The sequence below is a fragment of the Culex pipiens genome, chromosome 2, assembly GCF_016801865.2.
Source record: "Culex pipiens pallens isolate TS chromosome 2, TS_CPP_V2, whole genome shotgun sequence".
Taxonomy (NCBI): domain Eukaryota; kingdom Metazoa; phylum Arthropoda; class Insecta; order Diptera; family Culicidae; genus Culex; species Culex pipiens.
Window position 1 is genome coordinate 71,828,769 of NC_068938.1, and position 26,928 is coordinate 71,855,696.

Sequence of the window (26,928 nt, forward strand, 5' to 3'; positions counted from 1 at the left end):
TAGGGTCTTATGGGACCCCAAGACGAATCGAATGAGACCAAAACGGTCCAAATCAGTACAGCCATATTTTTCGGTGCACGAACTCACATTCAGACACACGCACAGACATTTGTTCAGAATTTTATTCTGAGTCGATAGGTATACATGGAGGTGGGTCTACGAGGTCGAATTAAGAAGTTCATTTTTCGAGTGATTTTAAAGTCTTTCCTCAGTTAGGTGAGGAAGGCAAAAGCAGAAATTTTAAATTCTTTTCCGAAAATATGTTTAATGTGAAAATTTTGAATATTTTCTAAAAATTGTGTAATAACTTTCGAAATGTATGAAAAAATCTCTATCATTCTGAATAGGGACAGCAGTTTTTAGAGCACTTAAAAGAATTTGGAAATCGATGCGCTATTTTTGTTGATCTGTGTCTGTTCTATCCGAAAACAATCAAAAACATCCAAATATTGCGCAGTATAAAGGGTAAAACATCTGTCCCGTTTTGCCCCATGTGTTCCGTTTCGCCCCAGATGACCGTACGGATTTTCGAACGCTTTTATCACACTTTTGTATCGACAGCTCCCAAGTTTGAATGAAGAAACCGTTGACATTAGGATTACATGGACTAAGTTTTATTCCAATCAAAATATAATATGAAAAGTCGATTTATTAGAACGTAGAGAATAACTCATAACTAGGGCTGGTGATTTTTCACGGACTACGCGAACCCTTTTGCCCTTAGCCGTGAAATCTGGTCAACACCGTAAAATGCAGCGAAATTAGAAAAATCACTTGAAAAATTGGTTCTCAGTGTTTAAAAAACTGATTTTTGAATTGAAACATGGTTGCATGGTTAAATGAGATCTCATTTTTGAAAATATTGATCATAAGATATCTCTATCGAAATGCTGATTTTCACATGTCACAGCAAAATGACCTTTAATTGTAACATGCCATGGATAACACAATGTGAAATTCAATAAAAGAAAACACAAAACAGTTTGAGCTATTTTATTTTTAAATCTTAGTTAAATTTAGTGAAATAACGATTAATAAGTTAAATTGTATAAAGTGAGAAAAAAAATTAAAATTATTTGAATATTTTAGGTAGAAATTAAGTTTTTTATTCAATTTTTATTCATGTTGATAAAAGTTACATTGTGAAGTATTTTTAAATGTTTTTTTTTCTTATTATCAATACTAAATGCTGCATAAACTGTTTTGAATGGAGTTTTGCTCAAATTCATTCGAAATAATCAAATATTATTATACTTCTTTTGATGAATTAAGAATAATTTTCGATTGGAGAGACTTTCGAAAATTATTTTAATACTAAAATTTTAATGTCTTTCAGATGTAAAACTGTACACAATTGGACCCATATAATAATTGCAATGAATGTTTTGTGTCAGAGGGTAATATTTTGTTATTGAACTATTGTTAATTTTCAAGATAATTTTCCTGTACACAATAATACTACAAAATACATAAACTTGAACAAGCAGATTTTCGAGTACTGCGAAATTGCCGTGGAATTCAAATATTTTGTAATAAGCATGCCGCGAAATTTCAATTTTTGAGCCGTAAAAATCACTAGCCCTACTCATAAGTAATAATTGGATAAGCTATTTTTTGTAAAAATATGAAAGTTTAAAGCAGGTGGGCCCAGAGTTTTTGTAAAGGGGGCCAATTTTGGAAAATTGTTTTTTTTATATACCTTATTTCCAATATTTTCTAAAATTAAATCAAAAGCTGATAAGCTCCAACAAATTGTTGAAATTCATTCAAATCAACTTATCAGGTGAATGCGCTTTTTGCGGTTGATGGCAATCGTAATGTCAAAAATTTAACGAAAATAAAAAAGGTATTAAGTTGATTACATTTGGGTTTTCGGTGAAATTCAAAAGTTTTATTGAAAGAATAGTTTGAAAGAAGTTGCTTTGATTCAAAAAATATGTCTTAATTACGCCATAATTTCGATTTTGTTTAATAAAGTGTAACTTATGATTTTTTGTTGAAAAGGAAATGATCATCAATAATTTTTACAATTTCAACGAACCTTTATCTACTTACTAGCCTTTGACCATAAAACCCTCGCCACTATCTCAGTTCCCAAAATCTGCCGTTCCAGCCTGTTTAAAGAGCCCAAGAAGGCAGCACAAAGATTTAATGTTTACTCTCTTGCCTGGTGTCCGCAAAAAAAGGGCAAATCACAAACGAACTCCTTCAGGAGAAGCCAAATGACTATGACCGGGGAGGGAGGTCTCTATGAGTATGTTTTTGAAATCCTATAGCTCGAGTCCGAGAGGTTTGCAAATGTAGGCAGCAGATTCGATGGAACCCGTCCCAGCGGGTAAAAAGGATTCTCCACCAGAAGACGGTTGGTTTGGACGGTTGTTTACACAGGCTGGCTCTCTTTGCGCTTGTGAAGAGGGATGACTTGGCGCTGAATCAGTGGGACCGGAGAAAAACGTCTGGAGGCCGCCAGACGACTCACAAAATAAACTCCCGGGCCCGGGTTGGGACAGGCCCGGCCTCGATGAAGGAGGGATGCTTTATGGCCATGATCCTTGGACCATATACGATGAGTTTCGAAGGGCAGTCAAAGGAGCAGTTTGCTCGTCCGGAGTGGGATGGAAAATTTAAGGACAGATGGGTTCGCGCGCACGCTTGAAGAGACGGAAAAGACATTTTCCCGGAGCTTCGTTTTTTTTTTCGTGATGCCAGTCGTCTGTGATGATGGCCAGAAAGGATTCCTTTTGTTGGGGAAGTTGGGGGAAGGAAAACTGCTGGGAAAAAGGATCCTTCGATGAACTTGATACGTTGCTATGGATTTGAATGTCCTGAATGGTTGGGGATTGAATTTCATTCAAATGACGGTGATGGGGAAGCACTTGCGGCAAAATTTAAGCTTGTCTTTGCTGTTTTGAAGGAGCCTGGATTTATTTGGAAGCATGAACTCCAACGAATATATTACTGTTTTTTTTGCTTGAATTAAATTCTGGAAAAAATAGAAACCAAAAGGTTTAGAGAGATAATAGTTATTTAAATTATAGGTTGAAACACCTTCTCGAGTGTCTCATTTTATTATAATTTAAATCATGTTTTTCAATGTGACAAGTACTGGTATGACCCGTACAAACTGAACATCCTTTTTCCAAGTTTTCCCCAAATAAATTCATTCCATCATCTTCCAAGAACAGCCTTTTAATTAACAGGTAAATGATGTAATAGATTTCCAGCCAAAATGAGGGGGCGAAAACCCCAAGCAAAGACTAAATCCAACTCTCTAGAAAAAAAAAGTTGATGAAAAAGACCCCTCCATCGGAGGGCGCGGTTGTCCTATTTTCCGGGAACCGAAATTCAATTAGCGGTGGTGTAAAGTTCTCAAAGCTAATTTCCGACCAAACCCCCCTCCTTCTGCCCTAGAAGATTCCGAGAAAGGCAGTTTTTGCCGCAGATATATCGGTGTGAGTTTCCCGCGAAAAGCCGCCACACAACGGGCGCAGTCGAACGTGAAGAAGGTTTTTTTTTTCGCCTTGGATCAAGAAGGGTGCTTGGTGAGGGTGGACAGGATGGGACCTCCCGCGGGAGAGTTGTTGTACACTTTGGAACTGTCAGTCAAGGACTAACATCTTAACACCAGGGCGTGCCGCTAAATTTCGAGTGGCAGGCAGCGGAAAGAGCAACAAAAAAACGTTGTGAATTTTCTTCTGGCACCAACGCAAAATTAAGAGTCAATTTTAATTACCGCCCAGACTCGTTGGAGCTCATCCGAACGACACCCCTCGCTTTTGACTTGATGAAGAAGGTTGCTGGGTGGTGGGGGAGAATTTTTTTTTTTTGGAGGGATGTTTCAAAAAGAAATAAAATTTTTAGAAAAAAAAACATTTTACAATTATTCTATCGACATTGCATATTTTTTATGCTTTTGAACGTTTTCTGATAAAAAAAACTCAAAAGTACCCTATTTTCAAAATTTTGGGTTAAAAAACATTACAGCAGTTATGCTACAATAAAAACAATGTTCAAAACATCAATGACTTCGTGGAAATATTATTTTTCCTAAGCTTTTACGTTTTGTTTTGAAGTTACTTTTTGCTTTTCTCTTTGAAGTTTTGAAAAGTTACTTTTTGCTTTTCTCTTTGTTTCGTCGTCCGTGTTTGTCGCGGGTGACCATGAACGGCCATGATCGATGACGACCAACTTTTTCAAAACTTTTTTTCGTAAAACCGCGATAACTCGTGATGTTTATAAGCAAACCCCTTATGTCTATATATCAAAATTTTTGTAATTGTCTGCTCTAAAACTTTGTAGAACATTGTTACACTCTAAAAAATAATCCTGCGAAGTTAGAAAAAACACGAAATTTTAAAATGAAAAATTTTGTTCTAAATGAAAAAAAAAACCCTTCTGGGTCAATGTAAATTCGAAAAGTACATTAAATTTCCCATAAAAAGACATGTTCCAAATTTTTTTACAGTCAAGTAACGGAAAATGGGAGGATTTTTAAAACTTTTTTAGTGTTTTTTTTCGATGAAAAATACGTTTTTTCGGAATTCTGAGTACGCCATCAAATCGGGCGTCTAATTTTACATAAAAGTCCCTTTGACACAAAATTTCTTTTTCTTCACCGTTTCAGGCTGCAAATTATTGAAAAACACCTCTTTTTTCGCATGTTCAAAAATGGAAGGGGTCTTACCGCCCCTCCGTCACGAGATATCAAAAAACGGACCTCGGATTCGTGATCAGGGACAAAAGTTACCCCTTAGGACAAAGTTTCACGCAAATCGAAGAGGGGTCGGGGCAACTGTTGTGTGAGTTGGCGGAGAATTACAAACATATAAATAAATAATGCTTAGAAATCTAGAATTTTCTTTGCAAAGGTCCTATAAACATATGAAACACAATAGCTTATAGGAACTTTTCAAAAAAAAAAAAAACAAAAAAAAACTCTAGAAATAAGTAGTATTGAATACAAACAAAAAATTAAAAAATATGTATAGCTAGGTATAATAATTTATTTCATTTTTTTAAAATAAAAATCATTAAATCTTCAAAAAGCATGAGCATTGCTTAGTCATAGAAAAAAGTGGAAACATTTAAATGTTGTATTTGTTTCATAAATTTAACATGTGACTTTGAGAAAGTCTAGAAAACATGATTTTTTGTCAATCTTTGTATGTGGTTTTGATCAACATCCTGTATGTCAAATAAAGTGAAATGATCATTCGAGCTATTACATAATTAAAAAATTAAAAATTATTTGACAGAATTGCCATTTTTAAAAAAACCTAGGATTTTGAAAACGATTTTTAATTTGTTCAGCTTGATTTTTAGATTAAAACTCGAATTTTCAATAAAAAAAGAAGAAATATTTTTCAGGGTGATTTTTTCCTGAGATGTCTTAATTATTTATTTTATATTTATTTTGAATACTATCAGTCTAAACCTTAAGGTTGCAAAATGCGTTACAGTGATTTTTGAAGGCCTGGAAAACAGGCAAAATAGTACCAAACTTCAATGTTCTATAGGCTGCAAAAATTGTATGCAGACTTGGAGTTTCAGAGAATTACTCAGTAGCCCTCTACCCTCTAAAGTATCAATTAGTTAGTTAGTCAAGAAACACCCTGTGCCGCCAAGCTAGAAACCAGGTTCTTCCCAAGTAAGGCTCTCTAGTGACAAGGAAAACTGGTAATTTTTCCCGTCGGCCAAGACACAAAGCTAACAAGACTGTGCAAGCGGAAAAATGATATGAGAAAAGTTTTGCCCCGGCCAAACTGGGACCTCGTTCCCTGGCTCTACTCTGTTGCGCAGTAAAGTCATTTTTCGGATTCATGCCTCAAGGACCATCAAGTCCCGACTGGTGGAGGCGCCCTACACTACCGTAGCCGATGGAATGGTACCGTGAGTTGAAGTAAATCTAAGAATCTTGGGTTCAATTTGATGTCCAAATTAAGAATTCCAAACTTTCCCAACTCGACAGTACTCATCTCAAGGACAAACTTTTGGCAAATATGATTTTACACTCGATTGAACTGCTGGATGTTCAGCGAGACAGGAGTTGCTGAACCATCGCGCGCGCCACCTCGTGACACACACTGTCTGGGAGCCACGAAACAGTGCCCGCCCGAGCCAAAAATGTGCAACAAGGCGATAACCACTCTCCGAAGACAAAGTAGGGAGGTTGAAGATGTGTTCTTTTTCTGGGGAAACTGACTAAAGAAAAAGAACTTTTTTACTTTTTTTCAAAACGCGCTTCATTTGGGTGAACCAAAAGGTAAATTTATCAGTTCGAAAAGTTGATCATTTCATTTGTGTTCGAATAATTTCGCGGAGTGTTTTCCAAGTTGAGATACTAAACTTTATCTTACTATCCAGTCGCTGTGTTACATATTTCACCTTAAACAAAATGTTGCCAGAACTTTTGTAGTATGTGTTGAATTGATCTATTCCCTGTGAGTTTTTGGCTTACCTGCAATAAGATAAGAGAAAATAAATTTAAATTAATTGATCTTTATTTGTTTAATGCATTAAATCAGTTCAATATCAAAACTCAAGACCATAGTTTCCTATCAAGATTTGTACCAAATTATGGAATATTTTGAGCTACAGCTTTGTTAAAAAGGAAGAAAGGAAAGATTTCATTCATCTATATTAAAGGCAACAATATTTAGGGCAGTTTATTTTTTTAATTTTTAAAAACGTGCAAAAAAAATCAGTTTTAAAGCTTTCAAGGCTGCATATTATTACTGAAAATTTTAAAAATGTAATATCAAAAATAAATTTTATTCATAGCAACTTTTTCTATTTTTTTGAAAAAATAAAAATATAAAAGAAAAAGAATGGTCTTTGAAAACAAAACATTCTTGAAAAAATGGTTCATTAAAAAATATAGTTATACTTCACATATTTTCTTCGTCAACAATTCAGCATCTGAGAGTTATAACTACAGTTATAACAAAAGTTTTGGATCATTTATTCCATTAAAAAAAAAACAGCATTTTCCCAGTGCTGTTTAATAACTATCAAATTAATTCCTTTTTTTTTGTATTCATGAATCTTAAAAAATGGGACCATCCATAAACCACGTGAACACTTTATTGGAATCTGTTACCCCCCTCCCCCTCGTGGACATTTGTCCATACAAAAAAAAACCTTTTTATATGGATCTTGGACAATCGCCAGACCCAATTTTTCAATATCAAATTAAAAGAACTTGAAATCTAAGTGGGACTCAGGGTTACCAGGTCAAAATAAGGAAAATCTGGCAATGTATCGATCAAAAATCTGGAAAAATCTGGCAGACGAAAATCTAACCATTCTCAATGGTGAAGGGGAAAGAGGATATGAATTAATCGAAAAATTTGTAAAATTCAGGTGGTTTAATTAATATTATGACCTCAAAAATGTTTTATTTACATTCTCTTCAAGAAAAACTTATTCTATTTTTTTTATTTTCAATTAAATGCGTTCATTTTAATCAAAAAAAAATTTTTTTTAATTCTTTTTTAATGGCATTAAGATATACATTATCACCTACTTTCAAAATAAATTTAGGATGTTTGGTTGCATCGTTGCCGAGATATAGCAATTTCAAGTTAGCAGTTTCAATAAACGGGTGCCACGATATCTCAACATTGACTTGACCAAATCGGCTCAAAATTTTGGTGAAGACTCGTTAAACAGATTCCGTGTGCATGACGAAGCCCGATTTTCAAAAAGTTTACTTAAAAAAAAGATAAAAATATTTTTGTGTTTTTCATATAAAAAACCGTTAGTTTTTGATTTTTGTATTTTTGTTTAAAAGCTAATTTTAAAAATTGGGCTTTTTCATGCACACGGGATACATCTTGAGAGTCTTCACCTCAAATTTCAGCCAATTTGGTCCATCCCATCTCGAGATATCGTGGCACCCGTAAATCAACTCGGGGTTTAGAGAAAAACGCCAAAAAAATTTGACAGCCCGCTTTGCGCATGGCAAATTTTTTAACTTAAATCGTCTCTTACTCAGTTTAATCATGAAAAATCTTCATGAAACTTTCAGGAGTGATTAATAATCATCTTTTGAGTGAATTTATCAAATATTCTGTAATATAAAATTTTGTGATTTGCTACATGTATGTAACCCCTTAATTTATTTTTATTCTATTAACCACAAAGTGGACAATATTATTTTAATATTTTTTTCCGAAATTAAAATTAAAGCTTTAAACACATTTTCAAGGACAAAAAATCTAACTTTTTTCAGAAAATCAAGCTATTCCGACCCAATTCCGACTCTAGACAAGTATCGGTCTGAGAGTTCACGAACAAGCCATTTTAAACCCAATTTTGAACTCCAAAATGTACTAGAAAGTAATACTCTTAATAATCTAGATATTCTTGATGATTACACTATAGCCAATGATTTGAACATAAAAAATATTGGGTCATATTTAGGCATATTGGGCGTATGTTTTGATTAATATACCCTGCAAAAAAAAACTAAAAATAAACAAAAAACATGAAACAACAAAAGTATAATTTTCGAAGAAACTGGGTCATTTGTTGGAAAACATCGGAAACGCCTTTGAAATTTTTTAGTAATTATTTTAAATTCAAATTTTCATGTCAAAAATTTATATTTTATTTGTTTTAATAAGTTTAAGCTTAAAAATAAAGAATCTGAATTATTTTATTTTAATTCAATCCATGGTTTAATTTTTGAACCTTTTGCACTTGTTAATATTTTTTTGATTTTATTACAAAAAAAAAATCAATTTCGAGGTAATTTTGATTTTTCAATGGTTTTAACAAGCTTGCAAAATTTAAAATTTGGATTTTCAGGTATACCCTAGTTTGTATGAGACTTCGGATAATCAAATTATTAACAATAAATTTTTCGCAATTTTTTTATTTTCTTGATTTTAACATCAAGTTTGAGTTCTGCGACCCCATTTTAGTCGAATTTTAGTTGTTGATTGACTTTTGGCATAATAAATATTTTTTTCAGTATTTCAATACCTCAATTTTGACCGACATCTTGGATTTAAAAATTCAAAATTTCTTTTTGCAATTCCCTCGTGAAACTACTTACTTTCCCTATAATTCTTGAGCGACGAAATAGCCTACTTTTCTGTACCAAAAATAATAGAACCTAATAGTAACCCTTTTCAAAACAAATGCTGAAAAGTTCTACTTTTCAGCACTGAAATGGATGCAGAAAAGTTGAACTTTTCAACACTTAATTGTAAAAGTTATACTTCTCAACATTTTCTTTTATTTAAGCGATTCATTGACTCTATGTATGGAGATTTGTCCTTTAATTCTGTTCAAAGAGAGTTATTCGTAATTGCAAAAAACGTTGTATATAAATCGTTGCAAAACTTGATTTTCTTCACTCGTCGTATTTATCCAAGCTGAACAATCAAAAACAAGATAACGATTTTTTTTTCGTGATTCGATTATTTGAAGGTTCGATTAACCGAAGTGAATTTTTTCCGAGTGGTTCGGATTGTTGAATCTGCACTGTATTTAAGTTTTATAATTTCTAGCAAATTTTTTTTTTACAGATTTGCTGATGAAATCCAATGCTCTTTAAGCTGTCATGAGCCAAGCAGTCTTACCTTTTAATCATGAACCTACAAAATCACTCACCATGTCGACACGGCACTTAGCGAACCTTGGATTGAAATCCTTGTCGTGAGCCAGAGAGTGATCCTTAACATCTTTGCTGTTTGTGAGTGGTTTATGCTCTGAAAGTTTTCAAATACAATCCGTTGAATGAGACTGTAAAAAAAAATATAAATTTTGTAATATTTTTTAACCAGAAATCAACCTTAAAAATTGAAAAAATCAGTATTTTTTAACTTGATTTAAAATTTCTAGTTTAAAAAACCTTTTTTTACAGTGCCCCAAGCAATCCATAAAGATTGAGGGCGAACTTGGCTCTGCTCTTGTACAATGCATTTCCTGAACCGGTCCTAAACACAAACACACACACTCACCCACCCACCGGAAGTGGAATCATTTCTAGTGCTTGGTTCCGTTGCAATGCTGCCACGTGGGACGACTGTGTTTTTTTCTGCTTCTACCCATTCTTCAGGTCTCTAAATGCACTCTTAATCTAAGAGTGGGTCGTCGTGATGCCTTCTGGGGAGGGTGCGGGAGATTTCCTCTGTGTGGAGTGATTTTCCTTTCGTGTTTGGGTTTTCTTCTGCAGGGATTTTCCACTGTTTTGTTTGGAGATGGCTTCAAGTATTGTTAAAAGTGTCCTGCAGTCGTGCCCCCCGAGGGGAGGGAAAACGAACGATATGCATTTTCCGTTTTATTTTTTTGTGCTCGTAAAAGCCAATTTGGAAGATTGTGGTGACATTGAGTTGTCTTAAGTGTATAAGGATAAGCAAACAAAACATAGTATTGGATTATTAATGTTTTGAAAAATATAAAAGATTAAAATGAATGCTTTTCAAATCAATAAAAGTATTTGTTGTACCATTCTTAAAATACGGAAACTGTTTGAAACTGCAATTTTGCGATTTCATATAAAAAATCTCAATTGATTCCTTCCTCAAATTCAACTGTACCACGCTGACCATTACATCCGCTTAAGTCCTACCAGATTTCTATCGCAACCTCCACCCACATCCAATCTACGTTCCCGCCGATCAATCCCCCGAGGGAATCAGATCTCCCGAACTTCCGGAAAAACCGTCCGAACCCGAATGAGTGATGACTTGGCGCGGTGAACGCATCCGTCAAAACGAGACGAGCGAAACCAAGTACCGGACCGATTTCCATGAAAAAATAAAGGAAAAACACTGCCCAAGGCGACGAAAATCCATTTCGGACAATCCCAGAGCCCAGATTCCACGTGGCCCCCTGGCGGAAGGCCCAAGGGTGGGTGGACCGTGCCAGAATAAATTATTCATTACGATTATTACGGGGCGAAATTGATTTTGATTAATGAATGATGAGTTCGAACTTGCGTGGAATTGCTTCCTGCTTCGACCCACCACCACGGTCCCTGAGCATGTTGGAGAGAGAAAGAGATTGAGTGATGATGCGGTGTATTCCCACTTTGATTTTAATCGAAATTTTATAATTAAAAGCTCCACTGACCGCAAGTGATGCAGATTGGATGGGTGGATTTGATTCACACTTGTCAGCGGGGAGACTTTTTGCTTATGGCTTTGGGACGGAAAATTAATTTGCTAAACTATCCATCATTTTTTTAAGTTCAGAAATTGATTAGGGTAGGTGAAAAATCTACTAGGATGGGATGTGAGCAATCATATTCGAGGTCATTTTGAGCAACTTTTGTTCTACCAAAAACTCATTTCTTTTTTTTAAGTTTTTCTTGTTTCATTTTTAGTTTTTTTTTATCAGCATTTATCTTGTTCATTTTTGGTATGTTTCTGGTTGTTTTTTGCTTATCCTATTGCCTCTAATTATTTTATCATGTCTATTTAGTTTTTTCATGTTTTTACAGCCACTTTTTTTGCTAGTTTTTCACATTTTTGACTGTAGAATGATATCATTTCATTTTAATTAAAAAAGCGTAAAGGCATGTGTCCCAGACTATTTACACAAATTACTGCATATTTGCTTTACATATAATATAGAAAATGTTTTTAAAAAACATCTAAAGTTGACCCCAGAAAACTGACAATTAAGTCCGTCTAAAAGCGGGGTTGGATTGTAGAGGGTTAAAACTGTCGTTTTGATAACAAAATTTGTTAAAAAAATAATAATAGGCAAAGTTTGTGTAAGTTACAATTTGAACATTTATTGAATTTTGACAGCTTCAAAATAATTATATAATTTAATTCGTCGTTTAAAAATCATAAAAAAAAGTATTGTCAAGCGTAAAAGGAGACTTTGTCAATCAAGTCAGTGTGTTAAATATAGGCATGGCTTTTTCAATAAATAAGAAGATCTATTCATTTTAAAATTCAATGCCTTGATTAAAATGTTAGGCAAGGTACATTTGTCATAACCAGCTTAGCACCTTAAAAAACCTAATAAAGTTTATGAATCTAAACATATTGCAAATGAGTCCATTAACCCAGGATGATTTTTATGAACAAAGTTAAAATACACGTCTAGAAACAATTTCCATTAATTTTTTTATTCAATGCGAAAAAATAGCAAGACAACAAAAACCTTGTCAAAAACTATTTTTTAATTTTGTAAAACTGGTCATATTGAAGCCCTTCGGAAGCCGCGTTTTTCGGCCTCTCTAACAAACATCTTTCACCCACAAGAAAATATATTTTTCCAGAATTTTGTTTTCACATCAAAACAATTCATTGAAATTTTCTTGTTAGAATGATTCCTAGAAATCAGCAGTTTTATTTTGAAATCCCAATTATTCTGCAAAGAACTGCTGATCAATAGTTAGGAATCAAATAATGTTTAAAAAAGGTAAACACACAGATTTTTATAATTTTTGAAAACACTGCTCATGTTTGAAACAAACAAAACAGCACAGAGTGAATTGAAAAAAAACTTGTTCTTAAATGCTTTAAATTGCCGTTTTCAAATAAAAATCATTTCAAAAATATTTTTCAATAATCAGCAAATTGGATTGAGTTTTGCTCGTGCACAAAAATACTCAAAAATAAAAAAAAAACATCCTGCTAAAAAATTGTTTTGTTAGTCGGTATAGTTCAAAGAACTCTGCTCAGGTTTGCAAAAATGCAAAACCCCATAGAACTTATCAAGCCAATTTATTTTTATAGAAATGCTCATGTTGAATAGAATGCCAAACAGAAATTATTATTTGAAAAAAAAAACAATTTAATTACTCAAGCATAAATAAATAGCCAATTTGGTCAAAGCAGTGTTGAGATATCGTGGCACCCATTTTTTTAAACTGCTAATTTCAAAAAGCTATATCTTGGCAATGATACAACCAAATGTCTCCAAATTTGTGTTGGTAATAGTTAAAAATATATATTATAATTCCCTGAAAACAGATTAAAAAAACATTAAATGTGTGCTCCTACCAACTTCTGACATTTCTGCCGATTTACATGTATGTAATCCCTTAAGGTGAAACGGAAAGGCAACGTTATATTGACTCAACGACTAGAGTTTTTGGAAACACCTTTTAAAGAATATACTGAATAAATTTAACTCACATATTGTATAAAAAATTTAAATTCTACAGAATCTGCTTGAAATTTTACCAGTTCACTGAAAAAAAAGTTTAATTTTGGAAGGTTATATATTTGGTTGATTGAATATTATATCTTTTTTGAGTAATATTATATTAAAAAATGAGTGAAAATTTGAAACTGATGAATCTGTCATCATTCCCTGATGAAAATCATTTTTTTACTGTGATGCAATCGAGATTCAGAAATTGATTATAATTGATAGAACTGCTAATGTTTGAAATACTGTAAAGATACATGGAAAAAGAATTAAAAAAAAACAATTTATTTAAAAAAAAAACTAGTCATGTTGAAAAGGATGTAAATCATATAGAATTTAGTTTTTTTCCTCTAATTTATTTCAAAGAACTTCATTGATAGAAATTTTATAAGCAAATCCAGTAACTTAATGTTATCGAATTTGTAAACAGTGAAATGTTTCCAAAATCGTCAATTTGTTTTTCTATTTCGCTTTAAATGTTGTCAAAATCGACAATATTCAAAATCGGAAAAATGATTATTTATTTTGAAAACATTTCACTGTTTACTGTTTAAAAAATACAGTTTTTCTAAGATCTGGTCGCGTTGAAAAAGCAAATAATTTATAAGAAAAATAACGCTGTGATAAAAAGTTGAATTTTGGAAGGTTGAAAATTAGGATGGTTGATTATTAACTTTTTTCAAATGATTTTACCTAAATGTGTAAATAAGTTAAGGTCTTAAAAGGTGTCCTTCACTTTTGGGGCAATGACTATAAATGATGGTTTTGAATTCAGGGTCCAGAAATAGTAAATTGAAATGAAAAAATATTCACGATACGTAAAATGCATCTACAAACAACACAAAGAAAACCATTTTTTGATTGAAAACTGCTGAATCAAGATTTGAATGTTTTTCTAAAACAAACATGGCCGATCGGGAATGATGCCTTCCAGAGTCTTAAATAAATCCGGATGTAAAATTACACATTTTAAGACACAAAATCTGTCACCATTCCCAGATGTAACATCTTCACAATTTTTATATTGTGAATAAATTTAAAAATAACTGCTAAAAAATCGTAAATATTATTATAAGAAAAAAAAAACGTTCGCCTGTTCTAATTTTTGTTTGGAATAAATTTAACCATGCATCGTGCATTTTCTTATGCTGTCTGCTTAAAAAAATTGATTGCAAAAATAAAAGCAGTAATTGTAGAAGTTAATAAAGTTACCTTTCAAATTATGATTTTTAATATCTTTCTAACTTAAATTTATCAAAACATTGTCATTTTTTTTAAATAAGTCAAATCATCAAACCCATCGAATTCTTCAAATATAAAAGTTGCAAAACTGTTTGAAAACTAATCGTTTTTCAAGAGAGTGTAGTACTGAAGAGGAAATATTATTACAAAATTTTAATTTGATTCTGAGTAGATCTGTATTCGTGGAGGGAGCCTTTCCGCCTTGAGGTTAGGAAGGAAAATAGCATAAAAAAATACTTTGAATGAAAGAAGAAAGCCTTATCATAAGAGAAGATAAGGTTTTTAAAGAACAAATTGAAAGAAAAAGATAGTACAGATCAGTCGTGTGGTGTTCGTTGGGTCGATCGGAGTGTGAATCGGCGCGCGTGAACCCGCGGGAAAGTGGTAGAAAGCTCTCGAAATCATTGAAAAATGGGTCGTGGCGTGGCCAGAGAAGTTTGCCATCAGTCGTGTGGTGTTCGTTGGATCGATCGGAGTGTGAATCGGCGCGCGAGAACCCGCGAGAAGTAGTGGAAGCTTCGGGAAATCAACGAATAAGAGATTTGCGTCGCCGCGTATTATATTTACATTTCATTCTGAAAGCCCATCCCATAGCATCGGTGCTCGGATGGCACGCCGGCGGTAAGAAGTAAAAATACGCGATTGATAAGTCCTTCTCATAGCGTCGTAGCTCGGAAGGCAACGATTGTTTCACTTTCTGGTCATATCATCTACCAAGATGAATCCTGACCTTCCCTTTCCTTCCCCTACTAACACAATTCCCCCAATTCCCGTGATGCCTGAAGGAGATGCTGTGGATTCAACGGTCTCATGCGGTGTCAACAGGTATAGAGTGACAAACTCTGTGTCTGATGAGTCTGCAACTTCAAATATCGGACTAACATTCCTACCTTTGTTGAACTGCATCTCCTTTGGGGGGCGCCGGTATTGACTTAAAGCAGAGATCTTCAGGGGTTATACAGTGAGGATGATTAGCTCCCACTATTCATCTGTTGGTTCATTGTGTAACTTCAGCTGATCCGTCAATAACGGAGTAGCAGCTCATTGGCAGTCAACCATGCTCATGCTCATGCTCATGCTCAAATTGAAAGAAAAAGATAGTACAGATCACCTGGAAAAATTGCAATGAATCGAATGTAAAAAAATGGGAAAAGGATTTCAAAGAATCCATACTTTTCCATCGACCCAAGAATGACTTGCAAACCATTCACGGTGCACTTTATTTCCTCGTTTCTGTATGCATATGATTGACTTTATATAAATGTGGTAAGCAAATATAATACGATAAGCAAGTCGCCACACATGACCAACCCCGGCTTTGCACTCCGCTGGACAAACCACAATCGCTGACACACACACACAAACCCATCATCATCATTGCCCGGACGTCATCCCGACTCGGTTCAGCAGCTCGAATGAATTAAATTTTCTTAATAAAGATTCATTACTCTGATAACTGTTATTTATCATAATGGCTAACCAGCCAGCCGTGCGCGGCACGCGGGGGCGTGTTCCAATTAATGGCGTATAATTAATTATTGATCTCATAACAACAATAACTGTCTCTCGGTGAGGGTGGGGGTGGCTTTTCCTCCGGAAGTGGGTTGGGGGGTGACACGTCGTAAAATTTGATGAAGTGGATTATCTAAAGTGTTGGACGTTCCGGCTGGCAGGCAGTGCGCCGCGTCTGAAAATTCATGTTCTCTCTTCTAGGGAGAGGTACTAAACAAGACGCTGCTGCTGGCAGTAGAAACAGATTGCGAACTGATTTGTGCGATTGGTGGCGAGACTGTACAGTCTGGGATTCTCCTTTGAAGGTGCTCATTTCATCTTATTCTCTCGCCTTGTCAAGATTATGGGTTGAAGAGTGATGATTTGAGATTTATGGTGGCCGTCGAAGAGGATGATTTCATCGTTAGAAACGGATTGATGCTTAAACCAGTTGGAATTTGATGAATTTACATACAATATATTTGATGAATTTGAAACAAGTTTGGAAATAAATATTCTTGCGGTTATTCCTAACATTTTTTCTGCCAACGTTTAAAGGCTAGCCAAAATTCAAATCGTTCATGAATCCTTAAACAACATTTGCATTACATTTTACGGCTTTATCCTTTGGCGACCATCCTCGTTTCGGCTGAATGGAAACAGTTGGCAAAAACATTTCCCATGATGCAAAAATAATTAAAACATAACTTTTTCCCGAGCACACTTTTTCGTCGGAGCCTTGGCGCAACAGGCAAGTCTCGGTTCTTGTAACTTGGTGGAACATACTTTTGTTCCAACAAACCAACGACTGTTTAAACATTTTCATGGGCTTCAATTTGAAGTGTTGGCGTGTTTTTGCACCAGATGGTGCGCGCGTTGTTGGCGGTAAAAGTCGTCATTACGCACCAAACTGGTAATCCACTTGGCAAGCAATTAAATTTGTCGGGCGCGCACTTGGCAGCCTCCAATTAGAGGGCCCACCCGGTCGAATCGCTAGTATTAAGCCAATTAGTCAGCCCCTCCCTCATTTCAAATAATTTATCTCTTAATTTCATTAAAAAGAAAACTTTTCACATTTCTCACCGCTCAAAGCTTGCGCGACAAATTTTCCGAAAGGTTTCCCAGGGCAACTGCACTGGGCGAAGAAGCCCAGTTAGCCAGGTTCTGCGCGCTGTCTGTTTAATAACCGTCTGTCATCTGTCCTGAAAGTGTAATTAAGGATAATTTGCTGGGAGCGGCGCGGCAGCGAGCAAAACTAGGAGAAATGCTTTCGAGAACAAAGGAGAGAGAGGAGAAAGCAAAAAAAAAGCTCTCACCCCACTCGCTTTGATCGAAATGACGCAACTTTCTTGGAGTGAACTTTTTTGTTCTGTTTTAAAACCTTAGCAACCAGTACTCCAACACCCAGGAGAGAGTTGACATGCTGGAGTGTTTAAAAGATCTGCGATGATTATATCAGGTTGCTCTGAACGGTTGAAAAAAAAAAAAACGTTTTGTAACAGGATAATTTGAAAGTTCACTGGTTTGAACAAATTAATTTTGATATCACACACATGATTATATTAAGAGAAAATTAATTTAAAAATACCAAGATAAAATGTATTAGAATAACCTGGGTAATGAATAGAGAGAATGCGTAACGTGATTTTCGAATGATCCCACTTTGTTTACATCTACAAAGTAGGAGGCTGTTCAAGCACAAGCGTGGCTTTTTTCTTACGGATAAATGAACTTTTAAATAATCAGTAGTATGTGTTTTATTTTGTCTAGTTTTTGACATATTTTGATGGAAACGGTTGCAGAGAAGATTTTCACTAAACCAGGTATTCAAACGGAATCAAACAATAAAGACAGCTTCTGCATGGATACAACCGCATCGACTCCATAAAAAACTTCAATTCCTAATTATAAAAAACAAGCCTTACCCGACAAACTTCGTTCTGCCTTTTTTTCGTTTTTTTTTTACGTTTTAGCCTTTCAGCCTCCAGTGATCAAAATATGATTTTACGTAACTTTCTCCATACAATTTGCCGATGCTCCGGAATCGGTTCCAGAGTGGCAAAAGTGTCAATTAGTTAGCGTAAGAACCTTCATTGGACTTATACAAACCCAACGCAACAAAGAGCACCTCGATCCGACGCTCCGTATTGAACTGATTCGCGTTCGAACAAAACCGTCGACATTTTTATATATATATATATATATATATATATATATATATATATATATATATATATATATATATATATATATATATATATATATATATATATATATATATATATATATATATATATATATATATATATATATACAGCAATTCCCCACGAAAACAGCATGATTCGAAAAAAAAGTTCTCCGATCGGGCTCAAAATTTTTCTGGGGGATCCTTGGCCGAAATAATTAGACCCGTATTTTTTTGTTTGGCCATTAGGGTGACCTACGCCGTGTTAGGGTGGTCCGAAAAATGGCTATTTTCGTCGATTTTCACAAAAACCACTTTTTTCAAAAAATCATATCTCCGCGCCATTTCATCCGATTTTAGCTGTCCTAGACGCAAAAGAAAGGTGATTAGTTTGGCTATTTGGGAAAAATAGTAAGAAGTTTCAAAAATCAGGCTTAACATTTGAAAAGGTCGTATGAAAACTTAAAATGCTGTTTTGAAGGTCTCGGGACCAAAGAGCCTATGTCTGAAAATATTTTTATCGGATTCCTCGGAAAATTTCACATAACATATCAAAAAATGGTGAAGTTATGTTTTCGATACTCTGAGATACGATTTTTTGAAAATAAAAACTGGATTTTTCGACGCGCCACGCGCAAAAATGGAAAAATGACGAAAACAAGGAAAAATCGACTTTTTTCACTAAAACTGCGATAACTTTAAAATTTCAGCGATGACCTATAGATGTTATGACACCAAAAGTTGCGTCTTTTAATTACAAAAATTTTGATACCCTAACATGTATAGGTCATCGCTGAAATTTTAAAGTTATCGCCGTTTTAGTGAAAAAAGTCAATTTTTCCCCGTTTTTGTCATTTTCCCATTTTTGCGCGTGGCGCGTCGAAAAATCCAGTTTTTATTTTCAAAAAATCGTATCTCAGAGTATTGAAAACATAACTTCACCATTTTTTGATATATTATGTGAAATTTTCCGAGGAATCCGATAAAAATATTTTCAGACATAGGCTCTTTGGTCCCGAGACCTTCAAAACAGCATTTTAAGTTTTCATACGACCTTTTCAAATGTTAAGCTAGATTTTTGAAACTTCTTACTATTTTTCCCAAATAGCCAAACTAATCACCTTTCTTTTGCGTCTAGGACAGCTAAAATCGGATGAAATGGCGCGGAGATATGATTTTTTGAAAAAAGTGGTTTTTGCGAAAATCGACGAAAATAGCCATTTTTCGGACCACCCTAACACGGCGTAGGTCACCCTAATGGCCAAACAAAAAAATACGGGTCTAATTATTTCGGCCAAGGATCCCCCAGAAAAATTTTGAGCCCGATCGGAGAACTTTTTTTTCGAATCATGCTGTTTTCGTGGGGAATTGCTGTATATATAAGTTACGGCCTGGCACCCCTAGCCGTATTGCACCAACACTTGCAGACTTGTCATACGAAGCATTCTTTCTGAAATAATAAATCAGTCAAGTTTCATCCTTCAACCAGTGCAGTGCTGAAGTTAATCGTCCGAACCTCCCCACGGGCCGGGAAGCAGCCAACATGGCCCGCTTCCCGGGAACCCCGTACATAACTGGCGCAGTCGGTCGTCTCGGTGAATTACCGAGACTTAAGGTAAGTAATTATTAAGTTTTAGTACAATAAATGTAGGGCAAAAAGTCTGGTTCACCAGCAATTTCCTGTGTCGATATTGCGAAATCGTAGTCGACACAGGCTATAAGTGTTTAGCATAGGGCAAAATTAGATTTTGCAATAAATTTAGGACAAAAAGTCTGGTTAACCAGCAATTTCCTGTGTCGATATTGCGAAATCGTAGTCGACACAGGCTATAAGGTCTTAGTATAGGGCAAAATTAGATTTTGCCGTAAATTTAAGTGAAGAAAAAAAAACCCCCCGCGTATGAACGAAGACGATATGTGGATGATACGATGGTCAGCAGAAAATGCTTTGAAACGGTCGTCACCGCGTAGGAAAGAAGACGATATTTGAACGATACGATGGTCAGCAGAAAATGCTTTGACATGGTCGTCGCGCTGACGCGATTGCAACGAAATATCCAAAACCAAAAGAGTTCTATAAAAATTAAAAATTAAAAATTAAAAATTAAAAATTAAAAATTAAAAATTAAAAATTAAAAATTAAAAATTAAAAATTAAAAATTAAAAATTAAAAATTAAAAATTAAAAATTAAAAATTAAAAATTAAAAATTAAAAATTAAAAATTAAAAATTAAAAATTAAAAATTAAAAATTAAAAATTAAAAATTAAAAATTAAAAATTAAAAATTAAAATTAAAAATTAAAAATTAAAAATTAAAAATTAAAAATTAAAAATTAAAAATTAAAAATTAAAAATTAAAAATTAAAAATTAAAAATTAAAAATTAAAAATTAAAAATTAAAAATTAAAAATTAAAAATTAAAAATTAAAAATTAAAAATTAAAAATTAAAAATTAAAAATTAAAAATTAAAAATTAAAAATTAAAAATTAAAAATTAAAAATTAAAAATTAAAAATTAAAAATTAAAAATTAAAAATTAAAAATTAAAAATTAAAAATTAAAAATTAAAAATTAAAAATTAAAAATTAAAAATTAAAAATTAAAAATTAAAAATTAAAAATTAAAAATTAAAAATTAAAAATTAAAAATTAAAAATTAAAAATTAAAAATTAAAAATTAAAAATTAAAAATTAAAAATTAAAAATTAAAAATTAAAAATTAAAAATTAAAAATTAAAAATTAAAAATTAAAAATTAAAAATTAAAAATTAAAAATTAAAAATTAAAAATTAAAAATTAAAAATTAAAAATTAAAAATTAAAAATTAAAAATTAAAAATTAAAAATTAAAAATTAAAAATTAAAAATTAAAAATTAAAAATTAAAAATTAAAAATTAAAAATTAAAAATTAAAAATTAAAAATTAAAAATTAAAAATTAAAAATTAAAAATTAAAAATTAAAAATTAAAAATTAAAAATTAAAAATTAAAAATTAAAAATTAAAAATTAAAAATTAAAAATTAAAAATTAAAAATTAAAAATTAAAAATTAAAAATTAAAAATTAAAAATTAAAAATTAAAAATTAAAAATTAAAAATTAAAAATTAAAAATTAAAAATTAAAAATTAAAAATTAAAAATTAAAAATTAAAAATTAAAAATTAAAAATTAAAAATTAAAAATTAAAAATTAAAAATTAAAAATTAAAAATTAAAAATTAAAAATTAAAAATTAAAAATTAAAAATTAAAAATTAAAAATTAAAAATTAAAAATTAAAAATTAAAAATTAAAAATTAAAAATTAAAAATTAAAAATTAAAAATTAAAAATTAAAAATTAAAAATTAAAAATTAAAAATTAAAAATTAAAAATTAAAAATTAAAAATTAAAAATTAAAAATTAAAAATTAAAAATTAAAAATTAAAAATTAAAAATTAAAAATTAAAAATTAAAAATTAAAAATTAAAAATTAAAAATTAAAAATTAAAAATTAAAAATTAAAAATTAAAAATTAAAAATTAAAAATTAAAAATTAAAAATTAAAAATTAAAAATTAAAAATTAAAAATTAAAAATTAAAAATTAAATTTTTTTAAAAACTTTAAAAATTGAGACGTTGTGTAATTTTATTGTAATCCATTATTACATGGAAATACAAAGGGTACAAGTGAATTGTAATCGAGGATTACGTAATCTTAGATTACATTCAATATAAATATTTTTTTTTCATGTTTGTAATTCAGTATTACAAACTTGGAAATTTGTAATTTGAAATTACGAACTAGCTTGACAATTTTTCACCATTGTGTTTTCACATTACTTTTAAAATTCCCTAAACCAAAAAAAAAAAAAAGAAAAAAAAAATGGACGGGCAATTGTTACAAAGCATGATGTATTTTTTTTTCCTGAAATTAATTCTGTTTTCATCAAATTATCCGAGGTCGATTCGCACAATATTATCATATGGTCGTGTTGCTCAATTGGAGCCCCAATTTGAAGATTTTCATTGGCATTTTTGTTAAACATTTTATTTACTAAATGTAAGCTATTTACTTTACTGTCATCCGCCTTTTACTTTTACAATAAGTATCAAATACACAAAAACAGCATCATGACTACCATAACGCTGAAAGAGAAAATGCACCTTTGTTTGACGATGGAGGAGTCGTTGTATTGGCATTTTCTGTGTAACATTTTGTGTACTTGTTGTAAGTTGTCTATCTCTACTGTTATCTGTCTTTTACTTTCACTATAAACATCGAATATTAACCAATACTTTTTGATCCATAGAGAATCAGGATGATAATCACGAGCCGAAACCGAGGACTGGCAGGCAAACAGCATCGAAAAAAAAAAATCAATAGCATCTTCATTCCTTCTTTTATTTGATATTTCTAACGCTTTTTACTTTTAGACTTCCACCATATTCACTCAACACCCGCTTGGTAACCACGTCTAGGGAAAGCAGCAGACGTGCAAAACAACCAGGCTAATTTCTCCCCAATGAACCTAACCAGCGTTGGAGAGGTAGTAATGGATATGAAGAATGAGTTGTAATTGTAAAATTCGTAATCATTGTGGCGTTAACGAAAAGAACAAAAAAAAAAAGGGTTTTATGCCGTGATTGAGGAGAGAGCAGACATAGCTCAACCTCAACCCAAGTGCTTTTGTCCCTTCCAAAAGCCTTAGCCTGCAAAAATTCTGATGGATGCTACTAAGAAACTGTACACCGAATATCGCTGTTAGAATTAAGTTTGGTAGGACAAGTTAGCAAGAAATCGTTTAAATCAAACCAGAAAATTCTCATAATTCTTATGAGCCTGAGCCGCATCAACCAAATGCTAGGAATGTGATATCCTTGATACGTCAGGAATCCTTCCTGTTGCCATCCCGGGGCTCCAGACAACTAGATTTGTGAGGCCCTCGACACGTCAGGACTCCGTCTAGCCTGGAACAGTCATTGGGAATGTGATGTCCTCGATACGTCAGGCATCCGCCCTTGGACGAACTCCGCAGCAACTCGAGCACATCAGTGGAACTCAGAGAAAAAAAAAACTAAAACAGTTTTTTAAAGTCGAATCGAGACGATTCGAGTCTAACGATGGGGTAGTTACGGCCTGGCACCCCTAGCCGTATTGCACCAACACTTGCAGACTTGTCATACGAAGCATTCTTTCTGAAATAATAAATCAGTCAAGTTTCATCCTTCAACCAGTGCAGTGCTGAAGTTAATCGTCCGAACCTCCCCACGGGCCGGGAAGCAGCCAACATGGCCCGCTTCCCGGGAACCCCGTACATAACTTATATATATAAATAAATATATATATATATATATATATATATATATATATATATAAATATAAATATATATATATATATATATATATATATATATATATATATATATATATATATATATATATATATATATATATATATATATATATATATATATATATATATATATATATATAGATAGATGACGTTCTCGCCTTTAATTTTTTTTTAAGATTTCTTGACTTCAACCAGGTCCTCAAAAGCCACACATTTTTCATTCTTGCAAAAATAAAATAAAAAATTAATGATCGATAACAATACTCTCTACTTTTGGCGAACAGTAAATTGGTTCCACTTTGACAGTTCAAAATTGAGGCCGTTTTGCGAACCACTATTCAGCACCCAGAGAATAACTATTCAACAAAGTTCCAAATTGTTGGTTTTGGAAATTTCAGAGAAAAAAAAATCTAAAATGACCACGCAAACTGAATGCATATAAAGTTCTACACTGCAATGAAGTTAAATTATATTTGTACAACAAATTTAAATTAGCTTTTTTCACGTATTTTTTTTATTTCTATCTTTCAAATATAAAAAAATGTTTTTTTTTGTGCTCCCTTTATTGTCTAACTTTTTATGAAGTTGCTTAAATTTGTGTCGATCTGTGTTCTCAAAAATCTAAATTTGATAATACCTAAAGAAAAAAAAAAGTCCCGCCCGTGTGGATCAATCGAACCGCGCACTGGACTCACAATCCAGAGGGTCGCCGGTTCGAATCCCGCGGCGGGCGCTCTAAAATTCTTTGTGTAAATATGGGTATTCGGCGCCGTCGCTCCGTGCCATACTTTCATACACTTAGGAGCCCAGGGCGGCGAAGTCCTTGTAGATGAAAAAGGAAGATACTAGTGGTTGGTACTAGCAATGGTGGCCGACAGCTATAAAGTCAACTTCGTTTAAAGAAATCCCTAATTGATTTGGAATGGTTTCCTCATAAATTTACTCGAATGTGCTAGTTTATTTTTCCTTGAAAATTTCAATTTTTAGCAACAAAATTGGTATTGGTTTTATTATTTGTCTTGTCTCTTTCCGATTTTTTTGCTAAAACTGAACTCATTTTGATTTAACACATAGAATGCTAGTCGAATACATGGTCAATAAGGAACAATCATATTAAAAGATATACGAAATCTAACATAAAAAAGATCGTTTTTGTATGTGTTTGCATATTGTATATAAAATATATTATTTGAATTTTTTTTGAAGGAATAATCTCATGTTGAGTTCAACTTTTAAAACATATAGCAAAAATAACACAAAAGTATTTTTTGAAATATTTCGATCAATAAATTGAATGTTCACGTCTAGACGTCTAGCTATCATGACAGATCAACTTATTTTATATAAATAAAAATTTCTTTGAAAAATCATTGTTATAAAGAAGGACAGCAAATCCAAACTTAAAGTACTTTCAAAATATAAATTAAATAAACCACATCTTAACCGTCTTCTACCAAACCCGGCTTTTAGACGGGCTTCGATTTAAAAAATCGCCAAAAATCCATGTTTCAAACAATTTTCGATCATTAAAAAGTATAAGAAAGAAGAACTCTTATTTTTTTTAAAATTCATGGGTTGGAAGTTTAACTTGTTTTATGTGACTTTGCCAATATTTTTAAAAATGTAATTTTTTTAGGGGTCAACCTGGTTGTGTTTTTACTAACATTTCCTATATTTTAAGTAAAAAGAAGTATGCAGTGATTTTTGTAGTGTACCAGACTATGCCTCGTCGCATTTTTTTACAATTTAAATAATAATGGTACCTACCATTGTATAGCAGAAAATGTTAAAACAAGCAAAAAAATTAAAAAGTGAATTCTCGATTAAATTTTCAAAAGGTCCTATCTGCAAAGGAAACCCATGAGGGATAGGTTGTTTTGAAAATTAAATCTAGAATTATTACCAAAATAAATAAATACCTCGCTTAGGTGATTTTTAGGCAAAGAGAAAAAAATAATATTTTTTCAAAGTGTCCTTAATTAGACCCAATTTTCCACTTGTGATAGCTCGCAAACTATTAGTTCTATTTCAATGCAGAAAATTTAGCTTCAGTGAAAGCTTCTACATTTTTAGTAAATAAAAGTTATTTAAAGATCTAGCTCAACATTCAAAAATGTCCAAAATGAGTTTATTTGGGTATGTCATACGGTTGAATAGGGCAGAACTTTTCACGAATGCTTCATTTTTTACTTTTTAAATTGAACCAATAGTTTCCAAGATATAAAGATTTTATTTTTTAATGAATTAAAAAAAATAATTTCATGGCAACCAGCAGTGCCAAAAAAGTAAAAAAAAATAAAATTGTATGATTTTTGTTAGCTTTTCAAAAATCGATTTAACTATTTCCTCATAAAGTATTTTTAAATAAAAATAAAATAAAAAAACGTTACTTAATCCACCTAGGTGAATGGGGGCTTCCTTTTCTCGGTTCATACACAAATTTATGTATTGAGAATGTACATGTATAATATACATTGTATATATAGCCCAAGCAGCACACTTTGTCAGATAAACGTATTTCCTAACTGTTTGTATAACCAATCCGCCTCGTTGTCACAACTTGTTCTACAACTCCTGTGAACTGGAAAAAGCGCACTTTTTTCTGTTGTATAACTTGCCAGAAAAAGATGCAAGTTATCAGAGTAAGTTGTACAAATGTATTTGACAACACTGTGCCATCTAACAAGAGATTCAACGAAAAAAAGGGGCGTGGTTTACGGCTGTGCTGTCAAATCAAAGCGCACACTGGAAAGGAAAGTTAGATTGAAAACAGCTATCTAACCGTCGACTAACTTACATGTAAACAAACGTTTCTTATTAGAATTTTAGTCAACGAGGAAGCTAATTAAAGCTAATTACGCTAATTACGCTTGTTTCTACAAGATTCATTTAAAATAATTCGAAATTGAATTTAAAAAAAAAAGAAAAACAATCATGGCGCGCATGTGATTAGTGTGAAATTCCCTGCATGGAGAACTTTTAAATTTTCCTTTTTTGATGAACTTTTTCTGTCCCAAGATTCGATCCGATGACTTCGACGATTTGTTGTTATCTCCACGGCAGGTCCAGGCGCGCTTCCACATCTCTCCACGGGGCTTTATAGTAAACAAGCTGGCCCAAGCGTCAATAAGAAGGCTGCTGTCTGTTTTGTTAGCTAATGAACTTAATTCCAACGAAGGCTGTCATTGGAATTGAAGTTATATAAGTTTGTTTCAAATCAGTTTTTATAACTCCACTATATAACTTTGTTATAACAAACCGTTTCAACTGTCATTTCGATTACCGTACCACGGAGTAATATTGAAAATCGGTATGATTTTGATTTGTTGTTTTCTCTATCATAAACTCTATAAGCTGATAATTTTTGTAGCTTTTACCAGCGATATGTTCACAAATGAATCGGTCAACAATCAAAACTATTGCAATCTTCAATACATAAACATTTTTGAAACTCTAAATTCCTCATGTACAAATTTACACCACCTAACAACACGCAATGTCAAGTTGAATATGTATGTTGAGCATCAGTTATATAATCTATTCTCCGATAACA

The 26,928-nt window shown here is 32.4% G+C and overlaps 1 protein-coding gene and 1 long non-coding RNA gene across 2 annotated transcripts in view; one reads left to right on the forward strand and one right to left on the reverse strand.

Moving 5' to 3' along the window:
* Window positions 1-26,928, reverse strand: part of LOC120422401 (uncharacterized) — a 726,749-nt gene that overhangs the window by 437,192 nt on the left and 262,629 nt on the right. The gene's annotated exons all lie outside the window — the stretch shown is intronic.
* Window positions 19,418-23,252, forward strand: LOC120422413 (uncharacterized). Its single transcript, XR_005606129.2, has 2 exons — window positions 19,418-19,658; window positions 22,332-23,252. It is a non-coding gene; the product is annotated as an uncharacterized LOC120422413 (long non-coding RNA).